This window comes from Pinus tabuliformis, chromosome 5_2 (assembly GCF_031772625.1).
Source record: "Pinus tabuliformis cultivar Carrire ecotype Pingquan chromosome 5_2, CPIR1, whole genome shotgun sequence".
In the NCBI taxonomy this organism is placed as follows: domain Eukaryota; kingdom Viridiplantae; phylum Streptophyta; class Pinopsida; order Pinales; family Pinaceae; genus Pinus; species Pinus tabuliformis.
In genome coordinates this window covers 130584825-130600899 of record NC_142306.1, presented here as the reverse complement: position 1 = coordinate 130600899, position 16075 = coordinate 130584825, and the positions used below count along the sequence as shown (strand labels likewise).

General features: G+C 32.6%; 1 pseudogene; it reads right to left on the bottom strand.

Annotated features, from left to right (window-relative positions):
* LOC149157849 (uncharacterized) overlaps positions 1-16075 on the bottom strand; it is a 37917-nt pseudogene that overhangs the window by 20825 nt on the left and 1017 nt on the right.

Sequence of the window (16075 nt, the reverse complement as noted above, 5' to 3'; positions counted from 1 at the left end):
ACTAACTTCTTGAATAAGGTTTATAAATTCCTCTTCAAACTCTCTCTCTCTCGAAGATCTTGGTTCATGTGGAGATTGATTGTAAGTCACTATGTGGTGGTTTGTAAAGGAATATGCTTATCTCCTTCACTATACTAAGGTAGGCCACATAATAGAAAAAAATTCCCCTCATTTTGCTTACTTTGGCCACCAGGTTGGCTATCCTCAATGGTTTTCATGACCTACTACAAAATTTGTTTTAACAATCATAAACAAGAAGATTGAAATACTTATGGTATCACTCTTAGAAGATTTCCAGTTGAGAAATCATTCAGTTTGTTTTGTAACAGTAACAGATGTGAGCTGCAAATGAATTTGACTTTGAGATAGATGGACCTTCCACCTACCTCATAGCATTTGAGGATGGCTAACTTCTATTATTTATGTTAATAACCCATCCTTTTTATCTACGTCCAAGCTTTGAATCTAGACTTATAGTGGACATGTTGGTTCTCACATAGGATTTGAAGCAGTGCTACAAAATTTGTGAATTATGTTGTGAATTCTCATTTCAGCACACAACAGACTTAGCATCATGATCTTCTACTGGGCTAAACTAGTCATTGCATCCATTATTTACACATCGATAAGACTTACATGATTCATATCAAATCCATCTCCCTTAACTGACCTAGTCAGGAAACAGATCCTTGATACAGAACAACTTTAGATACCTGGAAGACTGCCTAACAAATTGTGCATATGATTGGATTCATCTTAGATCCATTTCCATGGGGTCTGATAAAAAAGAAATTATGTGTATCAAGAAATGTGGTGCACTGGTGCATTTTTTGTGATTAATTGCTTTAATTTAAGGTCTATGAATGTCTCTCTAAACTCTCTCTACATAACATTTTACTATTAGTTAAAGGAAGCTTTTATGTCGAAAAAAATCTAATTGCATTGACTTACCTTTTACTAGGACCTTCATGAGAATAAGTCATTTTAAATAATGAATACTAGCTATCCTGGAATGCTCTTTTTAAAGTTTTTCCTATAGAATGGTCTACCATCATACAGACAACTGGTTGCTTTTTACTCCTAAAGGATCTTCTCATCATCATAACCCATCAGGTCATGCTCTTAGACTCATATTTCTATTGTATAAGTCTAAGTTATTCGTTAAAACCTCACTGTAGATTTAAAACATAAAACATCAACCTTGTGCAGACAATGAATCTGTTTAGTAAACTGCAAGGTTATCAAAATTTACCATGTTGCATCGCATTTTTCTTGACATCATGACCACTGCCATCTGAGGGAATAAAGTTTTGTATTTAAGCCAGGAGATCAATTTCGTCAAAAACAACTAGAGACAAGGTATGAACAATGTGAGTAGAATTCACTCAACTAAATGATATCTATAAACTATCAAGACTTTAAAGTTTAAACAGTGGAAATTTAGCACCTAGTCATTTTGGATTCACATCTCCTCCTGACAATGTGAAGTTGTTCCATTTGCAGTATAAATTCTGCAAAGTCCGCGGGGTGGTAGCACAATTGGCAAAAGGTATGTTGGAGAGCCCTTGTGTATCCAAGTAATCAGAAGTTCAATCCCGTGGACATGTCTCAGCAGACGAACTTATATATATATATATATATATATATATATATATATATATATATATATATATATATATATATATATATATATATATATATATATATATATAGAGAGAGAGAGAGAGAGAGAGAGAGAGAGAGAGAGATATATATTGCAAAAAATGGTGAATAGAATGAGTAGAATGTATTGTATAGAATGATCTCGGGAAGAAGCTAATTGCAAGATCTAGTAACAAGTTTTCAATTTTGTAAATCCACTCCTAGAAATATCCTTGCACATGCATGATAAGGAAACTTTTACTGAGTCATCTTTGTCTCTCTCCCTGGTTTATGGTTGTGATCTAGGTGATGTCCACAAAAATTGCAAGTCTTAGTAATGCATTGGTATATCCTGTGATTATAATTATATTTCACATTAGTACTCCTACTAATTGTGAGTGTGAGTAACAACTATGAGATAGAGGTGGTTTATAAGGCACTACCTGCATGAGGTTTTCCAATCTAGTAGAAGGATTTGGGGGGGAAATCCTAGGGTTGATGTAATAGTATCCTCTGTTAGTCCAGTACTAACATCACATGGAGTCTTGGTGGCATATCTCATAGCACCACTTTGGATTTTGGTCATTATCTATGTTGATGCTCATCCCCTCTCTCTAAGGAACGTAAAACACTAGTTTTTACCCCGGATAAAAATTTCTTGATTAATATAAAATAGTTTCCCAAATGATATGCATTTGATTTAATATAGAGCTGGTAAGTGGATGCAAAGAAACCCTCTTGGGAGGATGCAGATCATTTATTTTCCATGGTATCCAAGTTACCAGTGAAAAAAAAAGGTCTGACTCTTCCACAGTAATGAGGAAACAAAGGCAAAAACAAGTGCACATATCATAGGAAATGGATGTATGGAGCTGTACGAAAAACGAAGTGATATGTATGCAGCGAATTTACTTACCTTTGGGGTCACAAGATTTGGATTCTAAGATTTTTCTTCATATTTTGTATTATAGACTGAAGACAACTCTATTTTTGTTTCACTCTCTACAATCAACAAAAATGGTTTTATAGATATCAATCTAGGATCTTATGTGTCGCAACAGATATAAAATTTCACAATTATTTAAAATGACATATATTTTGGCATTGGATCACTCCAACAAATTCAAAATGAAGTCTTTCATCAATGATAAAGAAAAAAAAGCCTCTATCGCATAGGATCTTGTAGCAAACTTAAAGGAAAATTTTAAATAACCAAACAAATAAAATAACCTGAATTTGCAGAAGCAGAACCGTTCAACCCAAAATCCTCCTTAAAATCTACCTTATTTTCCATTAGCACCTGCTCTGCCTTAGCGGCTGCGAAATGAAGTGTTGTTCCAAACAATAAGCATCATCCAATTAAGAAATAAACCCCAATATGATCTGCAATCCTCCTTTAAAATAAAAAACCGAGACATGCAAACATAAATTCTTCCACAACATTGACTAACTGACGGTGCTACTTGACAGAAATTCAAACCTCCAACCTCGCAACACACCCCACATCACTTGTTTTGGCTTTGAAAACGAACGAAGACTCCATAGATATTCCACTGTGAAATGTCAATATGTATTCAAATGGCAATGGCATTTGACATCGTATGAAAGGAGATATATTTACATGGTGATATTCATACATAGGATATTTATGAAATATTCTCTCGGTTCAAATTTGAAGAAAGTAGTTCATCAGGTATCGTTTCATGATAACAAAATTTGATAAAATGGACTATCCTCAAACGAAAACTAACTATCACAACAATTCCAATGTGAAAAGTAGCACACCTGACTTATAGCGACTGTATAAATCTTCTCCTAAAACCACAAAGCAATATTTTTCAGTTCATTCATTCCATCTGCACCCGTTTGTGGCATGTGTATCTGAAGAGTGTCCATTCTACACAAAATAAAAATAGCCTTATAAAACTACTTCCATGATTCCTATTAGCAAACCAACCAACTACAAAAAGCTTTTGCAAACTTAGAAAGACCAGTATTTCTTTGCATAAGGTCATACAGATTTCACAGAGTTCACAAACGAATCAGGTAAATTGAATTAACAAAATCTACAACAACGAATTCAAGTAGATCACCAACCATTTGTGCATTAGAAATTTCTCATTGAAAATAAGACTTATTGCATGGAATTTGATGTATATTTTCAAGGTATACAAGTTTGATATGCCTCATCCAAAGAACATAAAAATTGTTGATCTCAACATTAACCCAACTGGACCTGCTAATCTAACCAAACAACAATCCCAGTTCACTACTCATTATACCCTAATTGCTACAGGTTGGAAGAACCAAAACCCACTAAACCTCTAATCAATTATAGGTACACAACTCTTGCAAATAAGTATAGAAAGAATAATTCCCTATCAATGTAGTATTAATAGACAAGGTAATTTATTGGGCTTTGTAATCAATAGGCAACACCAATTAGTGCTTCATCTATGTATTGTAACTTCAATCAACATTTTCTTTTGCTGAATTCCAGGACTATGTGCATGGTAAACCATGTGTCACTAAAGAATTATGGGTTGCAAATAATTGAAAACTGTTTATCTCGGCGGTTAGATGATAAGATTAAAAAAATCGTAGTTTGCTACTTGATCATGGTTTTCTTTGCAGAGCACTTCATTGGAGCAGTCAAGAAGCCTTCCATTGTTTCCGAACCATCAATGGAGACTCCTTTTCCACTCCTTAATACAAGACAAAGCAAACTGTTACTGTTCCCTTCTTTGTCCATCCAGTTCAAAATTGGACCAAGTGTAGGAGAAAAAATATGATCCCAATGTGACCACTCCTCCAGATTTGATAGCATAGGTTCTTTTAGTAGGCACTTCAAAGCATCAACACTAGTCATGTGACCAAATGCTCTAGCTATTTCAAAAGGCTCAAATATCCACTTTTCAGTAATAGCTGAGCTCAGACTTGAATGATCACTTGTGTTGTTCCTTGCCAACAATGCAGCTGAATACCTTGTCTTCTTTTGTTCAAAATAATTTTGGAGTTTCATAATATAATTCAAGACTTCCTCAAATGAATAACTATCTTATAGCTCAAATCTGATCAAAGGAAACTACTTATACAAAAGAATATTGACTTCTTCTCTAGTGAGCAATACATTTTCACCATTTTCTGATGTAGCTTGTGACAAAAGTTCTAACAGTTGGTTCTTTGCAATAGAATTTGTTAATGATAAGTTTTCAATGTTCTCTTTATGTCTTCATTAAATTTTGATGCAGTATTCTCAACTTTTAAATTTAGCAATGAAAAGTTAATTCATTATACAGTCATCAAGTTATAACTTTATTTATTGCTTTATGTGTGAATGATATATGACTTAATTTTCTTAATTTATGTTAAAAAAATTGATGCTCTGATGGACCCTCTCTTTCTCCCTATCTCCTATGGTTTCCCTCTTTCTCACCATTACCCACAGATGTCTACTCCAAGTTTCGATCCCATAGTGGACCCCACCCATTGTAGGTTTCGGAAGCCCGTTTCTTGCCATTTCCAGTTTTCCTTTTTATTCCTAAAGTCATATTACAATATAACAATGTATCAACAACACTTCTAATCCTCCATGATTTTCAGGAATGAATATAATTCATTTATTGATTGTGAAGTTGGTAAAGAGTAAGATGAAGCACATACGTGTGTGGTCTAGCAGCTAGAGCAAAGTGATTAGGCTTGTATTAACACCAAAACCCGGGTTTAAAACCCTCGAGTGGGTTTAGATATGGGTGGGTATAGGTCCTAGATGATTTTCATGCCTTGTAGCATAGCCACTTGGCTGAAGGACAACTGTAAGTAGCATTTCCAGAAACAAAAAGGATCAAGCTGAAAAAACAAACACAAAGTTCAGACATACAAAATCTTATGCACAACAAAACCATTGGCAAGGAGCATATATTTTCACTTTAGTGTGATCTTTATTTAACTCGTATATCTTACTATTGCTTCAATATTATCTAATTTCATATGGTACATTAGAATCCTTCCTGATACAGAACAGTTATAGCACCCAGAATTCCAGAGTTCCAACCAAATATTGGAACAAGGACAACTTTAGAAGCAAAATAACTACACCAAAAGAGTATTTTCTTTATAACATTCAATGACCTATCCAATTAAAAAAAGAAGTTCATTTATTATTTCACTGGTAGAATGAATGTACCTGTTCTTCATGTGTTTGTGTTAGTGTTGGTGTTGGTGATAGAGATAGAGATAGCGCTCGTGTTGGAGATGATATAATTCCTTGTGCTGGTGATAATGGAGGACCTAGCATTGTTTCCATGGAAAATTTTAGGGGCTAATGTTCGCCCAGTGGGCTAATTTTCCATGATTTTTCCACAAAAAAGATTCGCTAATTTCTAATTTTATAAAATATGATTCGCCCAAATTTTAGAATATAAAATTATTTTACCTTAAAAATCGCCAACATTATATAGAGGTTATATATAAAATCATTATAAATTTGAATAATTTTACATTTCTATCAATAAACATTTTATAGTTTGCATATTAGGGATTAGTGAGATTCGCCAATGTTTCTAAACTTCAAGAAAAATTTCTATCCTTAAAATTTTCCTTGATTGTTTCTCCTTGCTCTGCCATGACACTTACCTTTTCTGATGATCTTTTTCTCTAGGGCCAGTTTCTTCGGTCCATATTTTGATTTGTGATTTACTTAACACACTTCCCTTATCTGCACAATCAACAACATGATGTGTATGGTATCTTAGTACTTTACAAGGACACATCAATGACATGAGTTAACCCCTTTCAAACTAAATTATGTCACTTTGTGTGCTTTTTCAGAAAGAAAGGTCATAAAGAAGATACAGAATAGAAAGGCCATGCCTAAGTGTCTACATATCAAATCTCCAAATTCAAGTGCCAATAGAATCAGGCAGCTTAGATGAGCTAGTAACAAATAAAATAACAAAAGTCGTGAAAAACAAGGATATTTTTTCCTACATTACTCTATGAAAAATCAGAGAATATTACATCAGAAAGTGAAAAAAATGGCCAATAGCAGAATGAAATTGATTTATTTATATTTAACAAAATGGCACAAGAAAAGATGTCTTTGCACTTTTGACCTGTGGTTGATTTTCGATTTGCATAACAATGATATTTTCATGCGAACCATGAAGCCTGTTTGACAAATAAGAGTTCCAACCGAACACACTTTATCTTTGTCTTCATGACAAGTGTAATCAATAGAAGAAAGTATAAGAATATATATCATACAGTTAGCATTGGTCATAATGGGAAAGTCCAATTTGTAGATTAAGGTTCAATAGTTCATTTAATACATCAGTCTTGAAGAACCTTATATTTCCTCATAGAATTGTGACACAGTGCAACCACCAACTTAAAACGTGTGCCATACACCTAGAATTGGCCACAATGACAAAAGTCCAATTTGTAGCTATGCTACACAACTTAAGGTTCAATGGTAGATTTAATATGTAGTTCTTGAAGATGCTTATGTTTTCTCATAGAAATGATGACAGAGTATAGCCACCACCTTACTGCTATTTGAATAGAAAATTTTAAAAGGGTTTCATTTCAACCTGTTGAATCTGATGTCTGGACATAATAACGTTTGGTCAAGTCTAGCTTGATCAGATTTTACTGGGCATAAGAGTTGCCAAAATGACAACTAATATATGTAAGCCAGATTTCTTTTCAGTTCATTCAACATTAAATGGTTGATTTTAAATGTGTTAAGAGCATTACTGATTCGCTTTACTTTAGGTGCCATGCATCTTGGTGCTTCTACATGTTGCATGCATCCCCGCTAACTCTATGAGGTTTAGATAGCTGATTTTGGTTCTTTATGTCAAGTGTGGCTATCCTTTTACCCTGCATTTATTGTCTATTGAGAGAAATCAGTATACAACATTTATAATATGTTACAACTTTGAGGCATTTTGCATTCAAATTAATAATTTTAAACTGGTTTCAGAAAGCAAAGACCGATCTTGATCCTCTATATTCTGATCCACTTTGTGAAGTGGAAAAGCCAGAAATTATTAAAAAGCCAGTCAAATTAAAAAATAAGGTTTCACTGGCAGGACTTCATATGCAGGTCCAGTCCGAGATAATTTTGATTCTCATGATGTGAGTGAATCTTGTTCAGTATTTTTGTCACATTTTTGGGAACTACATCAGTGATTTCAAGCCCATTTATAACTTTCATTAAAGATTGTATTGCAAGACCTAAAAGACATTCAAGCACCATGGAAAAGTCATTGTAGTAAATAAGAGAGATATGGGCTCCTCTCTCCATGGAACATGTTGTCAAGGGATCACATTGCATCTTCAATATAAATGAGATGTTAGAGATGGAAAACTTAAAAATTTCAATATTTATTGAGCATATCGTTTTTTATGAGAAAAAGTTTTTCAGTGTAAATCACATGATAATACATTTGTCGACACGTTTCGAACCAACGAGTGTGGTTCATCGTCAAGACAAGTTGAAGAATCAGATCATGGCTACAAATTAAATAGGTAGAGAAAATCATCCAATGGCTAGGTTTGATTGAAAAAAACAGCTATATTAGGTAAGACTCGACAAATGGCTATAATTGACCAAGAAACGGCTAGATTTGACTATTTACATTGTTTAACTACAATAATAATATTCTGTTAAAATGAATATTATTTTAATATTTATCATGTGTTATTTTAAGTAATTTTGGGTCAGAAATATTACATTTAGGGAATATTTACCATAATTTTGATTGAAATGTTAACATATAATAACTATTAGTAATTAAAAGGACTTAATTTTAACTAAACTAATAATTAATGATATATTATTATTATAATAACGTTATAGCATTAATCTTCTTATTAATGCCTTCTGTAAATAATTAATATAAATTTAACAATAAAGCCTATCTAATGGGAATTAGTGTTAATAGATCCAGGGATATTAGTGAGGAATTTAATAGTAATTAAAATAATATTAATTATTGTTATATTATTTAAACTAGATTATTCAGATTAGACATGAAAAGGGGAAAATTTATACTAATATTTAACGTCTATAATTAGTAACAGTATGGATTTAATATTAATTATAATTAGTTATTATTATATTTTTGTTATAATAAAAGTATTATTCTTATTATCAATGGTTACGTTAACTAATGGGAACATGTATTAATAGATCTAAGGATGTTAGTACTTGTAAGGGTTAATTGTATTAATATAATAGTGTTATAATAATAGTATTATTATTAAAGGTTTGTGTAAATAATATATATAAGTTTATAAGTAAAGTTCTCTAATGGCAATATCAACTTGCTATTTAAATATTAGATAATTTCACCCATTTAGATAGTCATGAAAAGGACTATCTCTTAAATAAAATAAACCAAGGGATATTTCCAAAGAGGAAAAAGGAATTATGGCTAAAGAAAGCAAGTTAAGGGATAACAAGGGGGAAAAAAATCAAGAATAATTTATTAATAGAGGAGGGGACGGAGGGGAAGAAATGACTAGGAAGAGAGGGCAGGGATCCAGCAACTACTGATCTTCCAATAGTCATCTCTATTGAGATTGCTTGGCCTTCTTTCAATCTCAACTGCCTCCCTAAATGTTCAGTGATGGACTACGCAACCCTCACAATAACCTTGGCCTCCTCAATACAAACATGATGTTTGGTCTTCTCTGTATGCTCCGCTAGTGCGGAAGACTTGGTTCTCCCACGTTCTAGGTCATCTGCGTGGTCATTAATCCTTTGATTAATAAAGCGTCCCGTCTCACCAATATAGGGGGTCCCATAGGAACAAGGAATAATATAGACACCCTTCATATCCTTAGGGTCAATAGGATCCTTCACTGAGTAGAGGGATTTACGAATGGTGTTGAGGGGTCTAAAGGTTGAGGGAATATTATGCTTCTTAAGAATCCAAGCAATCTTATCAGTGGTCCCTTGGACAAAAGGTAGATTGACCCCTATGACTCGTTCTTTAGGTTATTTTTTAACAACCGAATTTTTGGAAGCCTTAAGGAAAGCCTTCTGACCAAGGTGTCTACTATAACCGTTCTCAACAAAGACATTAAGGAGATGGGATTTCTCTTTATTGAATCTCTTTTCAGCAGATATCCTTAGGGCACAAGTAGCGAGGGTGCTGAGAACACCCAACTTTTGAGCTAGGAAATGATGGGAACTTTTGAGCAATATCTTCATGCCAGTTCCCATCATTTCCCGACTCAAAAGTTGGGCGTTCTCAGTGCCCTCGCTACTCGTTCCCTAAGGATCTTTGATGAAAAGAGCTTCGATAAAGAGAACTCCCATCTCCTTAATGTCTTTGTTGAGAAGGATTATAGTAGACACCTTGGTCAGAAGGCTTTCCTTAAGGCTTCCAGAAATTCGATTGTTAAAAAAGATCCTAAAGAACGAGTCCCAGGGGTCCATCTACATTTTGTCCAAGGGACCACCGATAATATTGCTCAGATTCTTAAGAAGCATAATATTCCCTTAACCTTTAGACCCCTCAACACCATTCATAAATCCCTCTGGTCAGTGAAGGATCCTATCGACCCTAAGGACATGAAGGGTGTCTATATTATTCCTTATTCCTGTGGGACCCCCTATATTGGTGAGACAGGACGCTCTATTAATCAAAGGCTTAATGAGCACGTAGCTAACCTCAAACATGGGAGAACCAAGTCTTCCGCACTAGTGGAGCATGCAGAGAAGACCAAACATCATGTTTGTATTAAGGAGGCCAATGCTATTGCAAGGGTTGCACAGTTCCATCACCGAAAATTTAGGGAGGCAATTGAGATTGAAAGAATGCCAAGCAATCTCAATAGAGATGGCGGCTGGAAGATAAGTAGTTGCTGGATTCCTACCCTCTCTTCCTAGTCGTTTCTTCCCCTTCCTCTCCTCCTCTATTAATAACTCATTCTTGATTTTTTTAATTCCCCCCCCCCCCCTTGTTATCCCTTAACCTGCTTTGTTTAGCCGTAATTGCTTTTTCCTATTTGGAAATCTCCCTTGGTTTATTTTATTTATGCTATAGTCCTTTTCATGACTATCTAAATGGGTGAAATTATCTAATATTTAAATAGCAAGTTGATATTCCCATTAGAAAACTTTACTTATAAATTTATGTTAATTAGTTACACAAACCTTTAATAATAATACTATTATTATAACACTATTATATTAATACAATTAATCCTTACAAGTACTAACATCCCTAGATCTATTAATATATGTTCCCATTAGATAACCTAACCATTAATAATAAGAATAATACTTTTATATTAACAAAAATATAATAATAACTAATTATAATTAATATTAAATCCATACTGTTACTAATTATACACGTTAAATATTAGTATAAATAGTCCCCTTTTCATGTCTAATCTAAATAATCTAGTTTAAATAATAGAACAATAATTAATATTATTTTAATTATTGGATTTAAGAGATCTGTGGTTTTTATCTTGTGAATCAGGAACTGGAGAATCCACAGTATGAACATTTTTACACCAACGTTTCAAATCCCAAATGGGATCCATCTTCAGGGTTAAAGAATGATGATAAAGAAGAGCACTTCAGATAGAATAAATACTAATGAGGACAAATCTCAAGGAATAACCCACTGTTGGCTAGAAACAAAAAATTTTATTTCTATTATTTTAATTTTAATTTTAATAAATTACTTTATTTTAAATTTTTTTTTTTTTTTTTTTTTTTTTTTTTTGGAAAGTTTATATCTAGGTTTAAAACCTATTGAATAAAAAGGATAGAACTCAAACTAACATTAGTAAATTGATTGATTGAACTAAAATGTATTAAATTTCTATATAAATTAATTTAATATATTAAACTAATTTATATTAACAATTATAAATAATAAATATTTATAATTGATTAATATAATGATTAATATATTAATTAATAATTATATAGAAATTAATGTATTATAGCATTAAAGTGTTAAGTATTATATTAAAGAGGCTATTTCTATAAAATAAATGGATAATAAATTAATTCTAATCAAAAACCTAGGGCAATATATATTAATTTCTATATAAACTAAATTAATATATTTATACCCAATCATATTAACAAATATAAATAATTCATATTTATATTTAATTAATATAATAATTAAAATATATTAATTAATAGCTATATAGAAATTAATATACTATAGTATTTTAATGCTAATAATACTATATATGATATAAATAAAAGCTACTGGCCAATAAAAATAGAATAGGAGAGGGATAATTTACCAGCTGAAGGCTTTACCTGGGGATGGGTTGACGCTTTTTGATTTCACTGATCAAGGGAAGCCAGCTACTGCTAATTTCCATACCATTGTCTCTGTTCAGATTATGAGGATGCTTAATAATCTCAAGGGCTTCTCTGATCTTTAGTCTCTGATGCTGCTCTTCCCTTGCGATAATTGATGCGTTTTCCAGGCAAATATAGTGATTAGTCTTCGAGGAGTGTTCTGCCAAGGCTGAGGTACAAGATCTTCCATTCCTAATATCAGCGCCATGGTCTTGCGCCTTGACCACTGTGTTGTCATTATTAGTGCCGTTGTTATTCATCAGGTCTGGTCTGGGCAACCTTTTATGTTTAATGATAGCTACGCAGTCTTCCATTGTATCTGGAGTATTACCTGCACATTTTTTCTTTGGAATACCTGCGCAGTCACTAACGCTGTTTACCCTTGATTCTGGAATAATACATGCGCTGTTTACCATCAATTCCGGAGTACTACCTGCGCTGTTTGCCATCGATACTGGAGTATAACCTACGTAGTTTCTTATGAAATTATCTGCGTAATTTTCAATGCTTACATTACTAGAACTAACAGCGTTGTTTGCCTTCAATTTTGGAGTACTACCTGCGCTGTTTGCCATTGATACAGGAGTATAACCTGCGCAGTTTCTTATTGGATTATTTGCGCAATTTTCAATGTTTACACTACCAGAACTAACAGCTAGGTTTTTAATGTTCCCTGCACAGTCTCTAATGCATTCGTTCTTTAAATTTTGACAATAGCTCACGCTTATTCCGTTGTCGATCTTGCCAATGTTCTGGGCTTTGACACCATTGTCTATTATTGAATTTAAATCTGAAACGTGTAACCCTTCAAGCGTAATATTACCTGTGCAATTTTTAATGCTTTTCATGGAATTTTGATCTGAAACGGGTAACTCATTATGTTTATTATTAGCTGCGTATTCTTTAATGCTAATATTATTAGGAATGGAAGATCTCGTACCTCAGCCTTGACAGAACACTCCTCGAAGACTAAGCACCATATTTGCTTGGAAAACGCATCAATTATAGCAAGGGAAGAGCAGCATCAAAGACGAAAGATCAGAGAAGCCCTTGAGATTATTAAGCATCCTCATAATCTGAACAGAGACAATGGTATGGAAATTAGCAGTAGCTGGCTTCCCTTGATCAGTGAAATCAAAAAGCGTCAACCCATCCCCAGGTAAAGCCTTCAACTCGTAAATTATCCCTCTCCTATTCTATTTTTATTGGTCAATAGCTTTTATTTATATCATATATAGTATTATTAGCATTAAAATACTATAGTATATTAATTTCTATATAGCTATTAATTAATATATTTTAATTATTATATTAATTAAATATAAATATGAATTATTTATATTTGTTAATATGATTGGGTATAAATATATTAATTTAGTTTATATAGAAATTAATATATATTGCCCTAGGTTTTTTATTAGAATTAATTTATTATCCATTTATTTTATAGAAATAGCCTCTTTAATATAATACTTAACACTTTAATGCTATAATACATTAATTTCTATATAATTATTAATTAATATATTAATCATTATATTAATCAATTATAAATATTTATTATTCATAATTGTTAATATAAATTAGTTTAATATATTAAATTAATTTATATAGAAATTTAATACATTTTAGTTCAATCAATCAATTTAGTAATGTTAGTTTGAGTTCTATCCTTTTTATTCAATAGGTTTTAAACCTAGATATAAACTTTCCAAAAATTAAAAAAAAAAAAAAAAAAACTTTAATAAAAATTTTAATAAATATTAATATAAAATAATGTAATTTATTAAAATTAAAATTAAAATAACAGAAATAAATTTTTTTGTTTCTAGCCGACAGTGGGTTATTCCTTGAGATTTGTCCTCATTAGTATTTATTCTATCTGAAGTGCTCTTCTTTATCATCATTCTTTAACCCTGAAGATGGATCCCATTTGGGATTTGAAACGTTGGTGTAAAAATGTTCATATTGTGGATTCTCCGGTTCCTGATTTTAATTATTATTAATTTCCTCACTAATATCCCTAGATCTATTAACATTGATTCCCATTAGATGGGCTTTACTGTTAGATTTATATTAATTAGTTACACAAGCCATTAATAAGAAGATTAATACTATAACGTTATTATAATAATAATATATCATTAATTATTATTAGTTTAGTTAAAATTAAATCCTTTCAATTACTAATAGTTATTATATTTTAACATTTCAATCAAAATTATGGTAAATATTCCCTAAATGTAATATTGTTAACCCAAAATTACTTAAAATAACACGTGATAAATATTAAAATAATATTCGTTTTAACAGAATAATATTATTATAGTTAAACAATTTAAATAGTCAAATCTAGTCGTTTCTTGGTCAATTATAGCCGTTTGTCCAGTCTGACCTAATATAGCCTTTTTTTCAGTCAAACCTAGACATTGGACGATCTACTCTCCTTATTTAATTTGTAGCCATGATCTGATTCTTCAACTTGTCCTGACGATGAACCACACTCGTTGGTTCGAAACGCATCGACAAATGTATTATCATGTGATTTACGTCGAAAAATGTTTTTTCATAAACTTGATATGGATCACAGAAGCTTCAATTCAACATATCTTTTTTTGTTAAAAAAAGAATTTGCAAAAATGTCCTCCAAAAGGGAAGCGGAGTAAAAGTTTTGCATTTCTAAAAATAAAGTCAATAGGTACATTAAACAGTTGTCAGTAGTAAAAATACTCATATATGAGAATAGAAAACCCCAAGAGATCAATCATGGTAGTAGAGAGACAAAATTGTTGCAATGTGCACATGGTACACTCTTCATTGTATTAGGTATTTATAAAAGTACAATATTGATGAAGTGTGATGATCTTTGACCAAGTCTCCTATGGTTAACTAAAATATACATATTTTGGTGGGTGAATGAAGGTGACCAAGCCCCTTATGAATCATGTATAATAAGATTGGAAAAATAAAGTGAAAAGTTAAAATTACAATCATAATACATATAACAACTAAGTCCATTGGAAGTGGAACTTAGTGACTAAATCTCATCAACTTCTCCCTGCTAAGAGAAAATCGTTCGCAATTTCTATTTATGTTAACCTGCTTTCCAGTGAAGGAGACCACATAATTGGTAAGCACTATGTGTGGGTTGGATTGTCCTAACAGAACAATGGAAGGTAAACACTATTAAAATGTGAGATCATGCAACCACTGGTGCTTGGCTGGAAGAAGAAATGTCCTTCCTATGGTTGTTGAAGGGTAGGCTAAAAAGCTATAACCTGTAGATCTGTGTGGAGAGGAGAACAATTAACAAGGTGTCCCTGAGAAAGATGCAATGTCATTTGCTTCAAGGTTGAAGTTACAACAATATGGGTTGACGCATAATGATGATAGGATGTGGAATCGACACTGGGGTGGCATCTCCTTGTTGAAGTTGCAAGCTTACGGATGACCTTGCAAAAAGTCGGGAGAAATGAGGACTGGAGCAGAACAAAGAGTTCTAAATTTGTGGAGGTTTGCATGTTTAACGACCTATTTTCGATAATACGGGAAATAAGATCTGATCTGGCAGCCTTCACTATCCTTATGAAATCTATAAGTTTTGGAAAATGCATCATATCTGATCTCTTTTGTCAAATTGGTAGGGCTTGCCAAGAAGCATGTCACAACAATCTAGGATTGTAACATCACAATCAACTCTATCAATGAGAGGTCGAATAGAAAAAGTGATAGAAAACCTATGGATGGTAGGTGTGGATGACCATGCTTCCTAGACCCATCCAAAATGATAGGGTTGTGGATGCAGTGTGGTATGGATTTGGAGCGAGTCAACCAACTACTAAGAAACAAAAGTTATCTTGGCTGACATTGTCCATGATCAATTGTCTGCATTTTTGCCAATCTAAAATTGTGAGCGAAGAGACTTCTTGCTCAAGATTAATATAATCCTTGGCTAGTAGAAAAATAGCTTGAAAACAGGAATTCGTGGTGGTGGCATGCCTGGAAATTCCTCAAACTACTTGGAGAGAGCTTCAAAGGAGAATCCGAGGCAACCATAAAATCCCTACAGAGGTTGGAATT